General features: G+C 40.4%; 1 long non-coding RNA gene and 1 pseudogene across 1 annotated transcript; one reads left to right on the top strand and one right to left on the bottom strand.

The window, feature by feature from the left end:
- Window positions 1–9,422: 9,422 nt before the first annotated feature.
- LOC126382667 (protein-lysine 6-oxidase-like) lies at window positions 9,423–21,198 on the bottom strand (annotated as a pseudogene).
- LOC126382668 (uncharacterized) lies at window positions 18,027–19,921 on the top strand. Its single transcript, XR_007569081.1, has 3 exons — window positions 18,027–18,109; window positions 18,344–18,541; window positions 19,588–19,921. It is a non-coding gene; the product is annotated as an uncharacterized LOC126382668 (long non-coding RNA).
- Window positions 21,199–23,167: the final 1,969 nt, after the last annotated feature.

The raw sequence follows: 23,167 nt of genomic DNA, 5'->3' as shown, positions 1-23,167 counted from the left end.
AGGTTGTGGAAGTTGTGGAAATCCTTCTCGGCCTGATCTGGAGATGGCAGTGTGAGATTTTTCTTGGCCTTATTCTGTCAGGGTTTCCCGGGCCAGCCAGGCCAGCGTCTGTGTCTCTGTTTGTTTAAATCTTGTCTGAGACTTTCACCACTCTGCTCTCACAAGCTCCTGCTGCTATCACACCACACCACTTCCCCTCTGGACAGCTAGTATAATCTATACACATGACAAAACATCCCTCACTTTCTGTCTCTTTTTCTGTGATAGAGGGGGATGGTGACAGATGGAGGATGACACATGCAAACTGTTAACCGTCCTGGCCACTTTGTCATTCGCCGTCTGCAGCCTATAGCAGTTATAGAGTAATTGTGTTATAATGGCGAGAGAGAGGTGAGGTTGTGAAGAGTTGATAATCCGCTTAAGGTTAGACAGAGGGGCAAGATCACGCCAGATGCCATTATTACTTGTCAAGAGCAACATTCAAAACAAATAATGTTTTGTTCTTGGCACCATCTGGATCCTATTGTATCATGATTAGATGACAGTATTGACTAGGGCTACGAGGATTAGTTTAATTATCGATTTATCTGTCCATTAGTTTTTTAAAAATGGAGGCTGGTAGAAGAGGTTTCTTGTAAGGGTCCTAAATTATAAAAGCTTTTCTGTTTCAGTGTAAATGTGGTTGTTTTAAAATAGAAATACTAATATATTCTGGTAAAACTGAAATTAAAGTTATGCAGTAGCCTATTGAAATGTTCAAGAATGACCTGAACCAGTAATATTGAAGTCATTTTTAAACATGAATATGGAAGGCATAATATCACATTTAATTTCCATTCATCCATCATCCGTTTTTATCCACTTATCCGGGGCTGGGTTGCGGGGGCAGCAGGCTGAGCAAGGTACTCTAGACGTTCCTCTCCCTGGGAAAATTTTCCAGCTCCTCTTGAGGGATCCTGAGGCATTCTCAGGCCAGATGAGATATATAATCCCTCCAGTGTGTTCTGGTTCTGCCCTTTTACCAATTGGACGTGCCCAGAAAACCTTTAATAGGAGGTGCCCAGAAGGCAAAAAAGATGAACATGGAGCTGGTGTCCTGTGAGACCACAATATGTATTGGTGGGCCTCAGGGTTTGGTGCAATTTCAGCTGGGCAGCTGAAGAGGGTGGGGACCTACTAGGCATGCTGACCCCTGGCATTTTATTTACGATATCTAAATGCACAGCTGTTTTGTGCTGTGTTGGAACTTCAGGACATAAAAAATAAGTTGGGATATATATACATTTTACTTTACTTCATAAAATCATTTTTCAAAAAAGTTTCTTAGTTATGCAATGCTTCCACCAACATCCAACATTCTTTCCAATGTGCAGATGATCTCCTCGCTACCTAATGTCTCTCCATCTGCTTACATCAATTTATTAACAGTTAAATTAATGTTGAAAATGTTCAAAGAGAGAATTTTATAGTTTTTTCTTTTGGTTACTGGAAAAACATTTTTGGAGGTTGATGCACTGGTGGACGATTTGAACTCTTGATCTCGACATTTCTGAAACATAGCTGCAGAGCTGCCCAAAACTATTCACTTCAAGTACTTTTAAACACAGAAAAGTAGCATGCCATCACATTTGAGAAGCTGGAATCACAGAATGTTTGCTATTTTTGCTAAATAAATGCCATTAGTGATTGGTCTTAAGAGTGCAGCATTGAATCTCCTGAATTCTGTGTTTTCTTGCTGGAGCAAAGACTGCATATTTTTAGAGTTTAGTCATGAACTGCATCAGAATATTTTCCGTATTCCAGATACAACATCACTGCTTGCTATTCATTGGAGAGGTCTGTTTTGGCAGTGAGATAAAAGTTTGGTCTTTAAAAGGCCTTTCTTTCAACTCTATTTGACCACAATCTAACTTTTAAAACAAATATCTTGTTCAGAACGCTGTACGAATACCAAGTTAAAATCACAAAACAACCATCAATCCTCAGAGCGATCAACTTTAAGGTCTGCAGTCCTGGATCTCAGATAACGTCTGCTGCACCTAAAGCCTAATAGACTTTGAGAAAGGCCATGTCTTGGCCTGCTGTCCAAGTCTGAGCCTTTCAGCATACCCTGTCTATGAATCTTGTCAGACAGAAGACACACCGGCTGAGCTGTCGGCCATGCCGGCTTTGTAAATACTGGAGTGCCTCTGGAATTTCAGACAGATATTTAGACCAAGAACAACAAGGACTTTTAGAACTACCACCTCCTGCTCCTCTCATCCACCCAAACATAATACAAGAGTAGGATGCTGTTAATACCACAAGTGTTCAATGCTTGTCCAGAAGAGTATTGTTTCCTGTCTGTCTGTTTCTACTCTGGATGGAAAACCACAGCATGCTGAACAACTGCAGTCTGAGAGGCTGCAGCCTAATCCTGAACAGCAACTAGGTGCTAACAGGTCCACCCAGCCTACAAAAAAACTCAGCAAACCACAGAAGAAGACACAAGACGAGGCCTTAAGGTTATAAACCAAGGGGTTATATCCGGGTCTGAAAAGTGATGCCAATGCAGACCTGTCTTTAACCTGCATTCTTTGTAATGGCCAGCAGGGGGCAACCCCACTGGTTGCGAAAACATACTGATTGTATAGAATTCTATGCAAATATGACACTACTTCTCATTTGATTTATTACTTAAGTAAACATTTTCTTAATAATTTAAGGACTCAGTTACTACTTTCAAGTCAGTTTTTCATTTAGTAAATTATTGTCCAATTCAGACTGTAAGGCAGGGTATGCTTTGGGGTGCAGCTGAGAGATTTTCACAGCAACCTGTCAGTAGTGTCCTTGGGATCCACCCTTTCGTCCAAATATGGTCACCTCTAGCTCCAAAATTCCAAGATTGTGACAGACAATGGAGGCTTCAAAAACAACAGTTCACAAACACCTGACACCAGAAGCCGCCTTTTGCAGCAGTATGATACACCGCTGGGTGGCGTCAGTTTGTAATGCGGCTAGATGTTACCTTTCATGGTTTTAGGATACAACGCTGGTTGGCCAGATGACACCTATTGTGGCAGTATGATACGCAGACAGGCAATGTCAGTTCATACTTTGGCCGGATGGCACCGGTGGTGGTGGTATGCTACGCCTCTAGATGGCTTCAAGTCAAAACACTGATGTTAATGACTTAATATAATAATAAGGAGTAGAAAAGTCCCAACAAGGCAGATGAGAGGGGTGGTGAATGGGTCCAGCAAACATCAGACTTTCACCTAGGAACACGATGTTTGCTTCCAATATGAATGTTGAGTCAAACCTAGATTATTTTTTCTAAACCTAACCATGAGCTTTTGTTGACGTCCTGGCATAGGAAGCGGTGCCCCGAAGGAGGATACCTAATGCATAATATGTAGATGTGAAAGGCCACTAACAAAGCAGTGATATGGTGGGATGAGAACATGTTGGGTAGCCATTCCCGTTATTTTTATACAGTCTATAGTGGTGACATGTAGTTCTAATTGATTACATAAAAATAGAAATTTGGTGTATTTTAGTGACTGGAAAAACACAGAAATCAAATTGTGATTACAGATTAAGTTTAATAGGTACCCTACATACTGATAAATTGTCCAAGCCAGTAAATCGGCTGATAATTATTGTAGATATATCAATATCAACATGTTGGTGTATATATTGATGTACATGTGTATATGCATGGATAGATTACTAAATGGGCCAACCAGGCACAAGCCCAGGGGCCCAAAGTGTCAGGGGGCCCCCTAGCCTTCATCTGAACTGTCACTCAAACTATAAACCAGGAAGAGATTCAAGATTATGACAAAGAGACATAAAAAGACCACAAAGAGATGCCAAGGAACTGCAAAGAGACACAAAATAATTACAAAAAGAGGCAAGGGTCCCATTGTTTCATAATCCACCCATGTGTACATGCCAACCTCAAGTTTAAGCTTGTTTAGAAACAGTGTCTAAACTATCTCATTTGTCCACCAATAAGCATACACTAATTTCATTGTTAGAGAGCAACTTATCACCAGCCTGAAAAACAATGTTTCACTTTGCTTGGCCCTCTTTGGTATAAAGATTCAAGCATTGTTTCAGTCAAAAGTGTAATCTGTTGTACCCATAACCACACCCAACAGTGATGTCAAAGGGGTACAGAAGTCCCCCTAAAAAACAACAAACAAACAAAAAACTAAACTAATTGAAGGGATAGTCTACTTTTCAAAAATGTGTCTGTCTACTTTTCAAAAATGTGTCTATATGTGTTTATACTTACTTATCAACTTTATGTTTTGATTTGTAATACTTTTGTGTCACAGTCAGGATGAAGGTAAATTTAAAGGTCAGGGACGAGCTAACAGGTTGGCAACAGGAAGGCAGTCCAATCAGTCAAACAGATCCAAGAGGGCACAGCTGGTGAGCAGGGGTCTCATTTATAAACATTGCGTACACACAAAACAAGGCCCAAAAGAGGCATACGCCACTTCCCACGCAAAAGTTGTGATCTATAACAACAGACTTGATGGGAGAAACTTTGACCCATGCTTATGAACATTTTGGTGATGGGAAATTGGTGATGCAGATGATGAGGTGGAGGCCTGGTTGTAGACACTGTCAAATTTTTTTGGGCATTTTTTGCTTTTGTCAACATGTACATTTTTAGTATGGATCCTATGCATTGTTTTATAAATGAGACCCCAGGTCAGGAGCAAGCAACAGGTCATGATCCAGGAACAGGTGACAAAGAACCGATTCAGGGACAGGTTCAGGTGGCTGGAAAGCAAAGGCATGAGCTACACTGGTGATCTGGCAGGGAGCAAGTGGAGATGGGCCGGTGTACTGCAAGGCTGATGAGAGGAAATGGGGAGCAGGTGAGTATGTGGGCGGGGAAGGTCAGGTGACTGAAAAGGTGGGAAAAGGGTTGTTGCAGGGCAGGAGGGGTCAGGGACATCAGAGCAGATGGCAGGATAAATACAAGAAAGTGGCTAGAGTTATGATATTTATATACATTGCTTAATGCTGCGTAACAGTCAGAGTCAGAGACTGGAATTTCCAACTTCTGACCTCCAAGCATTCAAGGTGTACAACCCCAAATGGCTGACCGTGACAAACAAATGTTTCTTTGGCGAGTGTAGCTAGACACAATTAAACTTTTAGCAGTGCAGCTTCCTTGCATATATAAACCAAACCTTGTCAAACTGTACCCAGCTACCTGATGTGATTGGCAACATATTTAGGCATCAATTTACATACAATTTTTATCAATTTAATTAAATACAGGCAAATACGCTGCCTTTTAATCGGTGGTTTACCATTTACCACGGGTGATGACATTGTAGATTGACATCAGACAACTGCTTCTTCATAGATTCAGGGTAGATGGATTTACCCAAAGTTTACGAGAAAGAACTCTGACTTTTAATGGAATTTCATTGCACTTTTTGTAGTAGGGGGTCAGAAATTTCAGTTTTCTGGAACACAGCATTAGTCCTATGATAGATTATCTTTGATTTCACAATTACAAAGTGTTTGACGAAACTAATTTAATGACAATAAAAAGTGACAGTATCAAGATAAATACCATAGCAAGTGAAAATTAAAACGTAGACGCAGGGATAAAAGATAAAATTAGGTCCCCTGAAAATAAAAGTACTTTTTTTACATACTCCTCAGGATGTGTTTGAATGTAATTACCTTAAATAATAGTCAGTGCTGTGTATGATGACAATAATTTATATGTGACTGTTTAAAAACTTTGATAAACTGTTTCAAAACTATATATTATTAGATGATGATCTATCTGACTATCTGTTTTAGTTTTAACAGTAAGTCATCCGAGTGTTTTCCCTTTAAACAGAACACTGTTTATTATCAATTAGGGATTTTGTTTCTGCAGTCAACAAAACCCCAGTTTTTTAAAGACAGTTAAACAAGGAATTCATTTTTTGAAAAATCCTTTTCTCACAGTGTTTGATGCCAGAAAATGAGAAGCTCACAATCAAAACAATTTTGCCATCTCCATTACATCCGGAGGCTTCCGTCAGGCATTTTAAAGCGAACAAAACAGATTGCTTCACAGAAAAATTTACACAAGTGTTTGAAGTAAGAGATGAAGAGCTTACAGACAGACTGTACAGTGGATCAACAATCAAAGAATAGCAAATCCTTTGAGCCATCCCTCCAAATACCACCCAAGTCACAATACCACCCAGCTTGAAAGAGAAACACAATTCATCATCAGTCCCACTCGTAGATGACTCCTCTGTGTTTTGTTTCAGCGCGCAATGTAGTTTTCACTCTAAATTTACGCACTGTGTCTGCACGTTGTGTAAGTGACCCCTGGGTGAGGAAGTAGCCCAGTATGTCTGCGCTACACGCCCTCTCTGGTCTACGGCTGACCTCAGCGCTGTTCTTAATCTCAACGGGATGACAGAATTGCTGAGGAATTTCTCTGCTCCGTGCCTAAACCAACCTGTCAAGATGCTCTTTTTTAGGCTGAGCACGTTCCTCTGTTACGTCCCCACCGGCTCTCATGTGGCCTTTGTTGAAATATGACCTGCAAATACCAAACCCTGGCCTTAGTAACCTCTCCAAACACTGCCCACCTACGTGCAGATGCATCCAGAAAATGTCTCTCCTTGCCACAGTTTGTTCAGTGTAGGCTAAGGGCAGATGGCAAAACCCATTCCCTCCTCACCTCACCTACCTGTACGCTGGATTGTGTTTGTTGAAGCCAAAGGAGAGGTGCCAGTCTGCCTTATTTTTTTGGCCTTTGCCAGGACCGTGCTGTGCTTGGGTAAGGTCAACAAGAGACTCCATCCAGATGTTGGTGTGAAGCTCCACAGCTGAGCAAACAGTCGGTGTCTTCTCTACAGCATGACATGTTTAAAATGACATGCTGGTCCAAAAAGTCGGAGACCAGCTGAGTTCTGAGGAGCGCAGTCAGCCAAACACTCATCACCTGATCGGCTTGTTAGAACAGCTTAAAGTTCAACGTCCCTTGAATTTTTATTGGCTCTGGGGATGGCAGTGCTGGTCTGACTTTTAAGCGAGTAAAAAAAAAAAAAAAAAAAATCAAAAGGGTGAAAAGTCTGTAAAAAATGGTAGCTTAATGCCAAACAGCGGAACAAACAGAAGTTCTGCAGAACTGTTGATTTCATACAGCTGGTACTGACTTTAATGAAAGAGATATTTTTTGGTAATGGTAATGTCTGTCTGTAATTCAATACACCACTTTGGTCCAGACTCAAATATCTTAACCGCTATTTTCATGAAGTTTTCTACAAACATTAACACTCCCAGAGGATGAAGCCTTTGTTTTTTAGTTAGATGTCTTGACACATACTAGATGGATGGCCAAGCAATCTGGCACACATACTAATGGTGATTACTGGTGATCCATCTGGCACCATCATCATAACAAAATTTTAACATGTCCAATAATTTGATTTATGACCAAATACCTGCAAAACTAACATCATTCTCATCGGCCTGAGCTGTACTTCAACATGCTAAATTAAGATGTGAACATGGTAAAAAAGTGTACATGCTTAGCATCAGCGTAACACTGTGAGTGTGTTAGCTAAGTTGCTATTTTTAGAATTTAGCTTAAAGCACTGCTGCGTCTAATGCTGTGTTCATGGATGTATAAAGAGACCTGGATACAGGACATGTTTATTCGGATGAAGTTGCTCGTAAAGGCAAAAAAGTTCAACTTCCAGTCTAGCTCTCTGCTAACTTGAATGGGAATTATGTGACTAAATTGTGCAGCTTTTTTTTTCTTTTTTTTTTAATTAAATATATCTGCTGATTCACAAATGTCTCTTTCCCAATGTAAATCAATTCAGAAAGTCATTTTGGGTCACATAGCATCATATAATGGAGGTAATTACTCTGTTGGCCACCACGAAAATTAGCTTCAAAGCCCTGCACACCGCCTAGAGGCCTTGTTGTGGTATATTTACCTTGGAAGTCGGAGCTGGGAAAGACATTACACCCAAATGTACCGTGTTCCAATGCAAGTCGGAAAACTAAGACAATACCAGCTCTACTACTGTTGATGAGCATAGCAGCCATCTTGGATTTTAAGGTCAGGGCTGGTGAGATTCTTCCAAATCCGACTTCGGCAGACGTTCCAGTTGAAATTTGCAGCTTAGAAATTCCTGTTTTGCAGCTCAAATGGGATGCACCTTGAGTACGACCTCACATTGCCTCTTGCACGGTGGCAGACTCTTAAATGTTTTACTTCTGCTCAGTTTTAGACTTCAGCCCTCCGCTACAACGACCCTTTGCTGAAATAGCCACCCTGTAAATATTGTCCTGAAAATTCACAGACAGACAAGAATGGAGTCGACTCAATGGGAGTCGCGGGGATTTTCCAGACACTTTCAATAACATAGACAATCTACTCTGGCAGGGGCGCACCTTGGTGACTTCCAACGTAAACCATTTCAATTGCGCTTAATCTCCCCGGTTCACTGGTTTCTTTAGCTGAGTCTGAGCTCTGTATTGTTGTAAATACCCAACATCTGTGCATTTAACAGTGCATACATTGTCTGGAACCTGCATGTTTTCCAGCACATCATTCAAAACCGCTTCATGATATATAAAGCTTGTTTGAGGGAGTGATTTGCTGGAGGTAAAAACATCTTTGAATCAGGTGAAGCACTGCCCACTGCAGAGAGAATACAATCTACAGTTTAGTGTTAACCCTGTCAATTTTTTTTTCTGTTTGAAACAGTCTAGTGCCTCCTGCAAAAACACATTCGTCCTTGTTAAAAACATCTTTGGATGACTTGCTGGAGATATTCTCCGGCGGGTTGCCTCAATCCTCCCACTCAGACAAAATATCCCAGTGCAATTAAAACGGCTGTCGTCTTAGACAATCCCCGCGGACATGAACGGAGCCATGATGCGATGAATTCTGGGCCAGGAAGGAGTCTTTCCAGCAGCTGGGAGAGACACTCTTTTTTACATGCACAAAGGAGGAGAGTGAGAAAAGGCTTTCATTCATGCTGCTCTGGCTGTGTCGTAGTAGATATGGCATGGCTGTATAAGATCCTGCAGCTTGTGTCTTCACAGAGGCCTGTCAGCAAACATGCCGCCAGCGTCTGCCTGCGGGCCTGTTTGTCTCTGAGGCCACGATCTGCACGCATCACTCAAAGTAAAGCTCCTCCATTCAACAGGATGATTCAGTCCTTCACCACGCTGTGATTACTTTCTCTGAACAAGCCGCTTTTGTGCACCTACGATTCTGTATTTAAAACTGATAAAAGAATCTATTTTTAATGGTTCTTGGTATTTTCATGATAAAACGTGGTCTTGAAGCTACCATCCAGAGAAAATCTTTAGAGATCAAAAGATAAACTGGAACCTTTGGTTAAAATAAAAGAAAGAACTGTTGTAATCATAAACTCCTCTCTCCTCGCCATCTTTATTGCATTAAATTCAACATGCCAACAGAATATGAGGTTTTCAACAATATTTTAGCAATATTAACACTTTTACTTTACAGTTTTCCAAATTTTTCATTCACTCAGTTATACACATGCACACATTCAGAAAACATACTTTGACATACTATGTAATGAAAATGAGATATTGGTAACTTGCTTATGTGACCACTAAGTGGTTACAGAGCAGATGACTTCCTGTATTTTTCTTATAACTCAACACATCCCATGAAAAGATCAAAACCAGATACCGGAAACTATATATTTATGATCTATTGTGAAAGATCTGTGTCTTCAGTAGCGACTAAGAGCCCAAAATTGGGTACAGAAGTCAAAAGTATTATGAGATTGACCAACATGTTGTTGGTTCTGGTCTTTGTATAAGATTTGTTGACAATAACAAAAACACATAAGATGTTATCCTTTAAATCAAACTGTAAAAACGAATCATGTGCACATAACAGTAACACAAAGCAGTAGAACAAGACGACACGTGGCAACAAAACACACATTTCAAGCAATAAACCAGCATTCAAGAAATAAATGAACACAGTACTTATATTTGTAAAGGCAAAAAAAAAGAAATCTCTTTGTTATGAATTAAGGCACATTTGTAAAAATTCAACAATCAAGTAAATCTGAGGATCTCACTAGTTTAAAGTATAAAGTACGTGTAAACGTTTGCATTTATTTCCAGTAAATGTAACACAAGACTGTAGCACTTACAACTAAACAATTGCACTTGTTGGTAGTCATAGAGTCGATGTTGCTGTACAGTACAGGGAGAGATGTTTGCTGCAAAACTCCTACAGATAGTACTCGAAAAGGGAGATTTCAACCCCTGGAAAAGGGAAGAAAATAAGATATTTAGATAAAGGCATCCAAACTGTAAACACACAAGAGTTGATACAGTGTAGCTCATTTGTCATCTGACTATTTTGGCCTTTTTTCTAATGTATTTTGAATCGTATAACAATTCTAAGTTTATGCAGCATTCATGTTTAACAGAAACATTCATTCAGTACCTTGATACTCGACAGTTGCGTGTCTGAACATAAATTCCTGTGTATGTGATATCACATCTCACTATGTTGTTGGTGAAGTCTGACTCCAGGACATGGAAATTGGGGTTTACAGTAACCTGGGTAAAAAGACAAAAATAAAAGGTTATTTATTTAAATAAATCTCCATTATGAAAAATAAAACAGCTGATATAAAACTAATGTGACAGGTTTTACCTTCAAGATATAGTTTCCTGGAGGTACGTCAGTGATGTCGATCCACTGACAGTCGATGTTGGCAGCGTACGTGTCATGACATCCTGGACTTAAACCCTGAGAACACAACCCCCAAACATCCCCCCAGTGCGGTTTAAAGCTTTTACGCAGACTCTTCAAATTACTTTGACTACTTTTTTCCTAAAAGTGCTGCAAATGAAACAGATTTGAGTTTTACTTATACAAACAGTTCATTGGAAGCAAAGCTGTTACAAGAAACCAGTGCTAAGCGCTGCAAAGCCAGAATCACAGGGCCCAGACAACAGATATAATAAATATTCCCAAGTCCTCAGGATGTTTTCTTTTATTGGCGTACAATGGAGTTTTACTTAGATAAACATTTCTCAGAAGTGGATTTGGAAGATTTGCAAAATAACCCTCCAAAACAAAAGTAACTGTGCAGCTCAGATCCTTCCTACCTACACACTGTTCTGTTTGATTAAAGAAAATGAAATAGAAAAAAATACACACCAAATATGATGCTAATCTACCGTATCTACTGGCATGCAAAGTGCCCCAGAAGGGTTAAGGACTAAATCCCGGTAATGTAATTGGAAGTTCCCTTCTTCCCAGTAATATTTTTCCAGTGAAGAGTTTCACCAGATTTCCTAATTTGTCATTTAAAGGGGCACTCTGTCAATCTTACATGTTAAGGTCAATTTATTAGTCACAGGGAGTGTGACACAACAAACTGTTGTATAATGTCTTCTGTGGCTCAGGAGGAGGTTGGACGAGTCTTAAAAATATGACTCAAGTGACTCTTTCAGTTTTGAACAGATGGTCTGTGTTTAATATGTGAGATGTGGGCGTTAACTAAGCGTGGAAAGGTCTAATGAAAGACACTTTAGTTGTATTACAGAAAGTGTCGTATGCAGGGTTTTGGATCTTCACCCATACAAAAGACCACAAATAAGGATCTCTAAGGCCTCTTTTGCCGATAATGACTTTGACATTTTAATTAAAAAAATCTCTGATCTTTGTTGAGAACTTGTTGACACCTTAACAGTTTAACCTTAACCCACGCTACATGATAAAGGTCTCTTACAGTATATGTCCCTTCTCAAATTTACAACTTCTTTTCACCAGACCAAACCTCAAGACTGACTAACTCCAGCCCTGATTTGGGACCATCATACCATCATACTTCTGTCACAGTTCTGGATGGTCATCTCCTACGGCAGTTCAGACCCCATGCATTTCTCTGAAAATCTTGGGGCATTCTCGGAACCCATCTGCTGCATTCGGTGTCTGACTTCCGGCAGACGGTGATACAGCCTCTGGGGGCAGACCCCCGATTTTTTGGCATTCCGGTTTGATTTGGGCAGAGGAGACGAATTTCCGTTTCCGACTTCCGTTTATATATAAGTAAATATGCTGAACCACTGCGATGGATTCAGTATATAAGTAAATATGCTGAACCACTGCGATGGATTCAGAGTTTGCAGTGACTCCAATTATGTTCTGCCTTGTTAGTTCACCGCACGGACCATTTAACCTGGCAACAACTGCAGCCGGCTCAAACATGATTGGTCAATATCACTCTACATTCACTGAATGTAGAGTCTGTATATAGAGACTAATCTTGGGGTAACACACCAAAACTAAAAGCCACCCCTGGCCACCTCTTGGTAGCACCACTGCTCCTGGATATTTCCATGTAAGTTGACTCATAAGGTGCGAGCACACAACCAAGACCAAGAACAGATATAACTATACCATTCAGTTAATCTTAAACCAATTCAAATCATTGCAGTGAGTCGTGTTTCTTTCTCACCCCATATGTTGTTGAAAAGATTGCCCTCTGTCTGGTGAACTTGTATTTTCAACATTCTTCCTGTAATGCATTTTATGAGCTGCTTAGTGACTGAAATGTCCAATTTTCATGAGATCAGAACTGATCCTGGATCAAGGCTAGATACCTTACAGGCAAATACTAAACTTTGGAGGACTGACCAACTTCCGGGACTTAGTACTATATAATCATATAACACGAATGTCTCATTCCAGTGGGATATTTTAAACTTCTAACTAAATCATACTTAGAGATGTCTGTGACTATGTGATTGTTTTGGATTCCTCATTCCCTCAGGTCTTGAGCTCAGTGAGATTACCTGATTACTTAACCTTCATCCTACCAACATATTTAACATACAAGGACTACAGACAAGAAAAAAACGACTGTAAGAAACCCCCATCACAGCAAAATGTTAACTTATTTCTGGAGTTAAGTTAGTTGACTTTGAACAACATCTTACTTCAGGAAGACCATTATTTAGGGTTCTCAACAAAGCATACGAGGACACATGACAAACATGAACTCAATAAATTGTTCCATCTATTAAAACTGCATAGGCAGAATTGGGTGCTTTTGATCCCAATACATTGGTACTTTCTAAAGGTACGAGTTAAACAGAAACAGAAAACAATGACATGAAGTCATTGGGAACAAATTGAATGACCAAAGCAAAAGTTGGATTGGTAGAATCAATCACCTGTGAGAGATGACAAAAAATATACCTCTGGGGTCTGGGTACCCAAGTCAGAAGGATGAGAGCTTAAAATGTCATACAACATACTGTATAAGTGTGTATTACCTGTGTATGAGATGTACAGGCGTAGCGTCGCCTGAATCCAGGATCACAGCCCGTGTCCTCCAGGCAAAAACTGGCCTTGTGTCCCTCGGCCACTTTACGTCCAGTGACGACATCCAGCAGGTCGTAGTTACTGAAGGCGTCCATGCTGTGATAGTGTCTGAGGGAGCAGAATATATTAGAAATTATGATATGTGGTGCCAACAAGGTTCAGGAATGAGGCCACATTTATATGTTCTTGAGTGAATTTCAAGGGTGTGGTGTTTTTATCGGAGCTGAAAGGAGCTGTGCTATTCATAACATTTAAGTGATGTAAGGTCATTTCACTTTTATTCTGAGTGAACTCACTGGTGACAGCTGTGCCAGTCCCACTGATATCTCGGCTTGACAGGAAGGAAGTCAGTGGTCCCTTGGTTCTTCACTTTCTGGGGGAACCGCAGGAGGACCCTGAAGTCGATGTCTCTCACGGCGGGTCCATATGCCGACCTTGAATGGATCACAGGGGAAACGTGCGTTGGAAAGTGCTACTGGCTGAGCTCCCAGGGGCTTGTTTTCAGAGTGCAAATGGTTTGTTCCATTGTGCTTAATGCTTTTGGGAAAACCAACCCAGAACATTTATGTCTTGGCAGAACATCATGTTGGAGAATCACTGCTCCATAATAACATCAAACAGTTTTTGTAACTCTATCAACAGAACAGTTGTCGTGCCACATACAGATGTAATTAAAAGTTGACCTTAAACAACTAAAAGTTGTGCTTAATCAAGTCACATGAACCTTCAACAAGCAGTTAAAACAAAGGAAATACCTGTGTGTTTAGTGTGTGTGTCTGCGTGTCTGCTTCAGTGTCTAGGAAGTGAATCACTTTTGGCACAACAGATTACCTGGCCAGACAGTTCTCCTCGGCTGCACAGCGGAGCGCAAACATCTGCATGCGCTGGATATAAGCACCTGCTTGGATGGCATATGGGTCTGGCACCAGGTCTGGCAGTCCTGGGAGAGGAGATTAAAGGGACAATCCAAGTTTTTCATTTTTTTAATATAATTCTGAGATTTTAATGTTGCCAGTTTCTTTGTACTGAGAACAATTCACAGAAACAGACGTTTTCAAGGCTGAAAATTAGAGCAGCTGTTTGTATTTGTTGGCATAATTCAAAGTGTTTTACATTCCTGAGCTGTCAGTCTGGGATCCCGAGCCCAAGTAAGATTTTTTTCCTTCTTGTCATTCAGTTTTTTTCCCTCTCAGTGAGTGAGACATGAGGCTCTGCAAACGGACATTGAAATAACCCTAAAACCAGCTGATTAAAAACGTAATGTTTGGTTTAAGATGATTTAAATCCAATCAATTTAAGAAGGAAAAGCTCATGGCGTGTAATTAGAACACTTAACTTACCATTTTGGAAATATCTTGTTCCGTATCCTGTGCCAGGCGGACGGCGCGTGCGTGCCACTGGCCTCCCTCTTGTAGGATAGGGGTTGTAGAAAACAGAATTCCTGTGGTTTTTTAACGGGTTTCGAGGGTCATCGTTAACCATGTCCTCTCCATGACTGTTTGCCTCGTTTGAACCATCCTCGTTACCTGCAGTGGATGTGGCAGCAGCCTCAGATTCCCTTTCCACTGTTACAGGATATGCTGAGATGGAGTGATCCGTCTGGGCGGGTTGCCTGGAGACAGACGTCGCCTCTGGCACCGTGCGTAACTGTCGGTATTGCGCACCGGGCCCTGGTTCTCCTCCTCTGGTGTGCAGTGCAGTAGCATCCACACCCACACCTCCTCTCCTACCTGGGAAATCTGTAAATCTCCCCGGTGCAGAGGCGTTGTTTGTGTTGGCGAATTCAGAGTTAAAGCGTCGTGCGCCTTGATAACCTACAGCTCCCGTTCCGTGAGGGCGCTCGGACTGCTGTCTGGCCCCTGAAGCACGACTATTGAAATACGTATACTGTCTAACATCGCGTTCTGGTGCAATAGATCCTTGTCCGACACCTTGATCAGTCCTGACCTGTCTGGACTCAGCATATCCAGGTCTTACTAGCGTCGCTCCTCTGTGCGCTCCCGGCATCTGGCTCCTGGTGCCATCCCTCCTGCCGCTAACATAAACCCTCTGCTGGCCTCTGGAGCGAACCGGGGGCTGATACTCTGATCCAGTGCTCATTAAACTATAAACCTGCCCGTTGTTCTCCCACTGAATCCGGTGCCGCCAGGCGCCAGCTGTGCGCTGCTGTTGCCCAAAGATGAGGGGAAGTTGTCCATAGAGAAAGTATAGAAATAAGAGTGACCATTTTGCCATGGCAATAAAACTAGAAAAAAGAAATCCCTCCTGTAAATCAATAGTAAATCAGACTTTGACATGAATTGCGCGCACAGATGTTGCTTTGTGGAAAGTGGATAAAAAGCAGGGGTGCGCTCTCAATTCCAGCTCTTACACAGAACAACATATCAGTTCTCGGGAGGACTGACAAGTGGAGAGGAGAGGAGGGCTGCAGTCTTTTTCTCCGGCTCATTTATCGAATTCAGCCCAGTTTCTTACGCAAAGTCAAACTTTCTGGCGAGAGGATTTAACCCATGCCTTGCCATGGTTAAGCTCTGTTACACAAGAAGATACAAGGACGTTTGCTTGGTAAACTTTACGCACGGGTGTTAACTGAAGTCATCTACATGTTACCGTTCAGTCTGGTATTGTCAAGATCCAGTCAGCCAAGTAGAGTTAGAAACAAAGGTTATGTGTTTATGATATCATTTACACATGAATTCTTCTGCTGAAAACATAAACTTTGAAGAAAATTATGTTCTTCAGTGAGAATTGTTGCATTAAAAAGCCGATAGAAAACAAGTGATCTAAATATTTTGGAATTTTGCCACACGCAATGAGTTTATCAAAATTAATAAACAGATATCAAACGGTAGTGTTTCTAAAACCACATCTAACAACTTTGGAGATGCTGCACTACATGGCTTCATGGCCTCGTGCAGGAAGGAACCTCCACCACACGGCGGCAGGATGCATCTGTGCGTCACCATCCTGCAAACACCGGTGCTCTCCAGGAGCCTTTTATCACCCTGAGAGAATCTGAAAGTCTGGTGACATGTTTTAATTGTTGATTATGGTTTGTGAATTTATATTGTGTTTTGAACATGTGCTGTTTGGTGTTCAAACAGCTCAAACATATTATAAATATTATTTTGGCTAAATGTCATGTTCATAGGAGCAAATTAAGTTAAGCCCCCGTTATTTTTTTTAAACTCAACAATATATAGGCTACAAACAATGATTTCCTTGAACAGTTTTGAGGGAGAAGTTTCACACCACGGTGTAAAAGTTAAAGTTCTGCATTTTGCAAAAGTGCAAAAGTATTTACATCAAAATATACTTTAAGTACCAAAAATGAATGTCCTCATTATGCAACACGTCTCATAGTAGAAAAAAAATGATATTATTGGAATATAACTAGTGATGTGTAAGCATTACTTATGTTAATCTATAACAAAGTTGAAAGTATGTGTTGATTCGGATTTTTTAGTGATAATTAGAATCTGTAAAGTAACTACTAAAGCTGTCAAGTAGACAGAGTGCAGCAGAAAGTACAATATTTGCCTCCAAGATGTTGTTGAGAAGATTAGTTAAAAAAAAAGGAGTACAAGTACCAGTTGCACATAAGTCCAGTACTTGTAAATCTACGTAGTTACATAATTTTTTTATGTGTTTACTATGTGTTGATTTCCCCATTTAACTCTCTTGCTTGAAGGAATACTTCACCCACAAAATGACCATTTGTATATAAACTGCTGCAAATTTGTGAGGAAAACTTTGTTTTTCTGGCTTCTCCACAGTGAATGAAGGATCCCAGAATTGATGAAATTCTTAATGATTTGAAGTCATTGATGGTCAATAAAAATGGTGCCATTTACTTCAGGCCATCTCTTTCATAGTGAGATGTATCAATGCTCTCTTCAAAGCCAGGCTTTATTGACAAAAACAATAATTTTACCTCACTGACATGGGAGCTGCTGGTCTACCACTGCCTCGATCAGTTTGTTTGCATTTATGGTGATTTAAAGGGTTAGTTCAGATTTAGCAAAGTCACACAATAACACAAACAAAGTGCCATTCGAGGTAGACCAGCAGTTCCTGTGTTCAGTGAAGTAAAATGCCTTTTTTGTCACTGGAGTTTGGCTTTGTAGAGAGCATGTAAGTTTCTCTTTTAGTGCAGTCCCCTGTTGGAAAGGGCTGTCTGTTTGGGAAGTACTGAACATATGACTGGATAAGTGAGACTTGGATTATACTGCACAAGTTGTGTCAGAGTTTATAAATTAATGTATTAAAATTATATAGTTTTGCTGTTGGTAAATGTGCTCCCTTTTGACTTCAATTCATCAAAAGCATTTTCTGTTTTTGGATTCTTCGTTCATCTGGAGGCACTGTGGCTTTTCCATAAAACTAAAGACTATTATTAATGCCTCTATGATCTTGTCTTCAGGTAAGGTACTCAAGTTGCTTGATATGGGTCACAGACAGGACAGAATACATACACTGCGTCAGGCGGAGCTCAGTATATATCACCTGTCACATGAAGTGCCATGGTGTGTATTTCCTCAGCCAAATACGGCATCGGGATGGTGAGCCTGCATGCTTTTCTATTCTTAGTCAGAGAAACCTTACACTGGTCCAAAGTCCAGCCCCACCCCGCTCCCTGCTGCGGTCCAGATTTATAAGAGCCACAGATCCTCGGCACTGGTTTGGCACAAGACTTCCCGAGCAGGACATGTAACCCACAAAATTTAGCCAGTAAGTATTAACATTGAATTGAGTCTGTCTTGTGTGTCTGACCTGAAAGTAAACAAATCACAACAAATGTTGCCACAAAAACTTATCTTGACTGTAAACTACGAGTGCTTGTAAATAAAATAAAGTTGCTGGTTGTTTTCATGGTACACCTACAGCAGCAGGAGCAGCAGATCTTTCCCCGAGTGAAAGACTAATTCTTTTACGCTTTGAATATATCTTATCCCACGAATCTAGGTGTCCAGGGCTGCTCACAGCTTTGCTTCTTGTGAGATTAAACGAAGATGGTCTTAAAATGGTTTTACCACAAGAAAACTTCCCCACAAGGAATACACCTGTTGTCTTCCCCTGAGGCCTCACACTGCCACTCTGAGGAGTTTACAACTAAATGATAGATCCAGATGGTTTACCACAGATCATGGGGAGACAATACAGGTGAGATGCTGAAAACGTGTGAAAAAATGAAAATGATTAAACTCTGTCGTCCCACTATGTGGACATTTAGTTCTTCCTGAAAGCAACAGCTGTGGGTTTGTAAATAAAACTGAGCTGATTGTACAGTCTAACCTGCGTTAAAATAGAAATGCCTAATAAATTATGAATGATACGTTCTTTGACGACTGCAGATCACGAGGTCTCTTGTGATACATGTGTTGCTTATCGTTAATTAACCTTTGCCAAAATGAGCGTGATCAGCTCTCCTCACGTTTCATCTTGGAGCATCATGCTGCTGCTGAATCTATCGTCACGTTTTCGTTTATCTACACGTGACAAATTAATGTTGAGTGCACCTAATATGTGAGCTATCAAAAGACTGCCTAACCAGTGGCCCTTTAACCCAAATGTTTTTGCCTTCTGATGTTAAGGGGTTATCTTGTCCTTGTAGCTTTACTGTGTGTGACTGCCCGCTGCTTCTGCTTTAAGACTTTGGATGTAAGTTTTTTTTGGGTCACAGATCTACACAGTCACAAAAAAGGAAGACACAGAGATATAAAGTATCAGGGTAACGAGTAATTTTCTGTATTTTTTTCCTTTTAAACTGGTGGAATACACTTATATGTGGGCACTGGTTGTGTGTATTTCCTGGCCCAATGTAAATATGAAGTAATATATCTATTTATTTTAATTAAATTTTTTAATGAATGAATTTTTCTATACTTACCGTACTGCACATTACAAATTGTATATAAAACAGTGTCAGAAAGTTGAAGCTGAAAAAACAAGATTGTACATAATAATAATAATAATGATAAATCATTTGTGCCAAAATGTCCTTTTTCAAGGCTAAATTTTATTTTCTAAGCCAAAACTTACTGTCACTGTTCTCCTCCTTTTTCTTCCAGTGAATAGGAACATGTTTTTTGTGAGGTTTTTAAGGACGGGAGAGAAAGTGTTGTTGGGTGTTTGCTTCTTTGTTGGTTGTATGAACCTCTACTGACAGGGTGAATTAGCTCCACAAGACCTTTATTGCTCTCTTACAGGTTTTACATCACTGCAAACTGATCAGGATCGAGTGCCAGTTACCTAACCATCCACTCTGTGACCCACTAAATCGATAATAAATTCACAGCAAACCTGCTCCTGTCGCTCTCTGTAGCATTTACAAGCTATATATAACATTTAAAGGTGCAGCAATTCTGGAGAAAGATAATAGATTATTGAATCATATACAGACGACTTGGTTGGTTGTCGGACTGAACCACCAACCCAAACAACCTGGAAATGAGACTCAACAATCAACAATCTTTCTCCAGAATTGCATACTGCAACTTTAATATGTGATTTATTACACATTAAAATGTGTTTGAAAGCACATGCAAGTGTTTATTAATGTATCTGTTGACAAGAATAACTCCTCTTGTGGGCACCCATAAGTGGAGGCTGCTGTATAAACAGGTAACACATTACAATAAAACATATTTGTATTAATGTCTTATAATGATAAAATATGTTTGATAAATACTGCACATTAAAGGGATAGTTCAGATTTTTTTGAAGTGGGGTTGTATGAGGTACGTATCCAAAGACAGTACATTACATACAGTAGATGACGGTTGACACGCCCCCAGCTTGGAGAAGCAGGCTGGAGTCTAACACAGAAGCTTGGCAATGTACTGCTGTGGATGAGGGTCAGCAATAAAGGGTATTTCAGCCACCCCCCCCAAAAAAGTCCTGCCTTAAACAAGACGACAGTTTTAGTGTATGCTATACTGACGGCATCTTAACCACTGCCTTTTTTGGGTAACGGGTAAGTCATTACTGGCTTCAGTTTCACATCTCTGGTCTCTTCAAAGCCACTGGACTCTATTGACAAAACAGTAAGAGCTCTTAGTCTCCCACTTCCTTAAATTAGTTAGTTAATTTGTGTTATCGTGTGACTTTGGTAAAAATCAAACTAATCTCTTTAAAAACCAAACCAGCAACTGCTTTGTTCAGGGATGTTAAATCATTGCTTTTCTTTTTGAAGAGAGCGATGTAAAGCTTCCGCCCCCCATCTTAAATTGCTGTCTGGCAGAAAGGTAAAGTACTCTCAATGTAGCATCCACTTAAGGTGATACTGATTTTTTCAGTTTGGCCTTTTTTAGGTGGTTAAAATACACCTTATTGTTGACCCCATCCACAGCAGTAAATTGCTTAGTGTCTCCTTAGTACTCCTGCATGTTTCTCAAAACTGGGGCATATCAACCACCATCTACTGTAGGTTATACATTGACTATGGATAAGTTCCTCACACAACTAAACTTAAAAAAAATCTGAACTATCGCTTTTAAATGCATGTCCTTATACCAGCCTGTAGTGGGTTATAAAACATTTATTAAATGCTCATATACAGCTTATAAATGCTATAAAGGGGGACTTATTAATTAATTCAGTTGTTCACATAAGTTTAGTCACAGCGAGGCAGTCATAAATATTCCTGTCACTCCTTCAGTGGCATTATCACAACTGTTCACATGCCTCAGGGGTCCTCACTTACTCACAAAGGGGGTCTGTACAGCATGTGACAGCCACTCATCTCCTGTCCCTGCCTCTCCACCTAAATATGGATGCCCCGTCTGTACTTTGGGGGTTGCCATGGCGGCGGTTGACGTAGGAGCATCAGGTTCTCGCCTTACCCGCCTAGTTGTGGCGTGTGGAGACCAGCCCCTGAGTCAGACCAGGTGGTGGAGCGTAGTGTGTGGCAATCAGCAATTGGCTGTACACTCGTCAAACATATTCCCCTGACACCCCAGACACTTAGCCTAAATATAAACTGACAGACCAGCTACCCTCTGCTCCAGGCCAACTGTTGGCATGTGAAGACTCCTAGAAACGTATCACAAGACCCTGAACACCCCCCCAGCACACCCTCTGTGGCTCTGCCAGAGCAATGTGCAGTGTGCATGATATGAAGAAGGACAAGAGATTCAGGAAAAGTTTATATGACACTAAAGATTTAATATATGCTCACACTATAAATCATCATCACCGCCAGTCAGACACGAGTCATTTGTTTCATAGTTCATGGTGTATAGTTAGCTGGAGAGAGGACAGACAACCCTCAAGGTGACCATATAATTCACTGGGTTTTTAATATTGAAATATCAATAAAAAGTGAAATTAAATTGCTTTATGTTTCCCCTCATTTCTGTGCAGACAGCGCTGGCTGAGGGTAGAGTGATGATGTGGGTGACTTGTGAAAGGACGTTTGATCTTTTAGAGATGTGGTAGCCTATCAGTGAAAAGGGCAAACACGCTAAAGCGTACAGAGTGGTTGTCAAGACAGAGATTTGCTCCTTTATTGTGCAAAGCTACATAGAACGGTTATTTCATGGTACTGGATGTGTTGTTAGCACAGTGGGGAGGCATTATTCCACTCAGTGGCTGACTTTGACCTTCATGTGTGGATACGAGTGACAAGAAAATTTCCCCAACAAGGTTTACAGAAGTATGCAGATTCTTTCATGCATTGCTTTGGAGGTAGACGTTGTGTCCTGATAAGTGTTGATCAGCAGTTGACAATGACCTTTTTCTCTTATTTGTTTTTACACCCAAAGCTTTATTAGACAGATGACTGTGTAGCGACAGACTGGAAATGGGGGGAAAGGAAGAGGTGTGACATCCAACAAAGATAAGATAAAACCCTATCAATCCCAATGAGAGTTCTTGTGTCGGAGGTTGCGCATAAACAACATAATAATAAAAACATTAGGGTAATAAATGTTTATTAAAAGTAAAGCTAACACAAGTGTCTACTAGAATAACAATACAATTAAGATACATTTAGTAAAGTAAGTAAAAGAAAATGAAATATGATAGAAAAGTAATATTTTGAATCATACTGATATGGAAAGGTAATATTGAAGATGACATACTAACAAAGGTCCCGCGGCTGTAATCAAACTGTGGACGTTGTGGTTCTCTAGAGAGTTTTTATATAATATTAAAGGGAAAAATATATCCCATCATCCCATCATTGCCATAGAGTGAGGCATTTCAAATCCATTTTTTAAAATCCATTTCAAATCCATAACTGAAAATAAAGTGCCTTTAATGGGTGAGTAAACCACACCAGTTCATATTGGCACATCTATCGTCTAACATAAAAGCTCCTGTTTTTTTTGCATCTCTTAAACTTTATAGATGTTAATTTCACATTTATGTATCCTAACATTTAAAATGACAGTTAGGTGGTGATTAAATCCGACCACCTTTATTTGTCCTTTCTTTTTCCTTCCTGTAAACTGCATCAGCTCATCTATTGTCTTTTAGAGGACAACACTGTCTGTGACTCAGTTTGCAGGCCACTTTTATTGAGGCTCTCAAGCTAATCTGGGTGATAAGAAGTCTCAGTCAAGGGCTGCTGGATTTTAGCAGTCATCCTCAACGTACATTCATATTTGTGTTGTAAAATATGAGGTTTGTGATTCTGATCAGGACCTTTATGGGAGCCACAAATGTGTGTCTGTGTAAGTGTGTGTGTTTGTGCGGACCCCACAATTAGGCAAAAAATGCATGGTCCCCTCAAGGGAGGAAAATGAGTGTGTGTGCATTTGAAATGAAAAACAGGAAACACAAATT

Source organism: Epinephelus moara, chromosome 21 (assembly GCF_006386435.1).
Source record: "Epinephelus moara isolate mb chromosome 21, YSFRI_EMoa_1.0, whole genome shotgun sequence".
Lineage (NCBI taxonomy): Eukaryota > Metazoa > Chordata > Actinopteri > Perciformes > Serranidae > Epinephelus > Epinephelus moara.
This window is presented reverse-complemented; position numbering and strand designations above follow the sequence as displayed.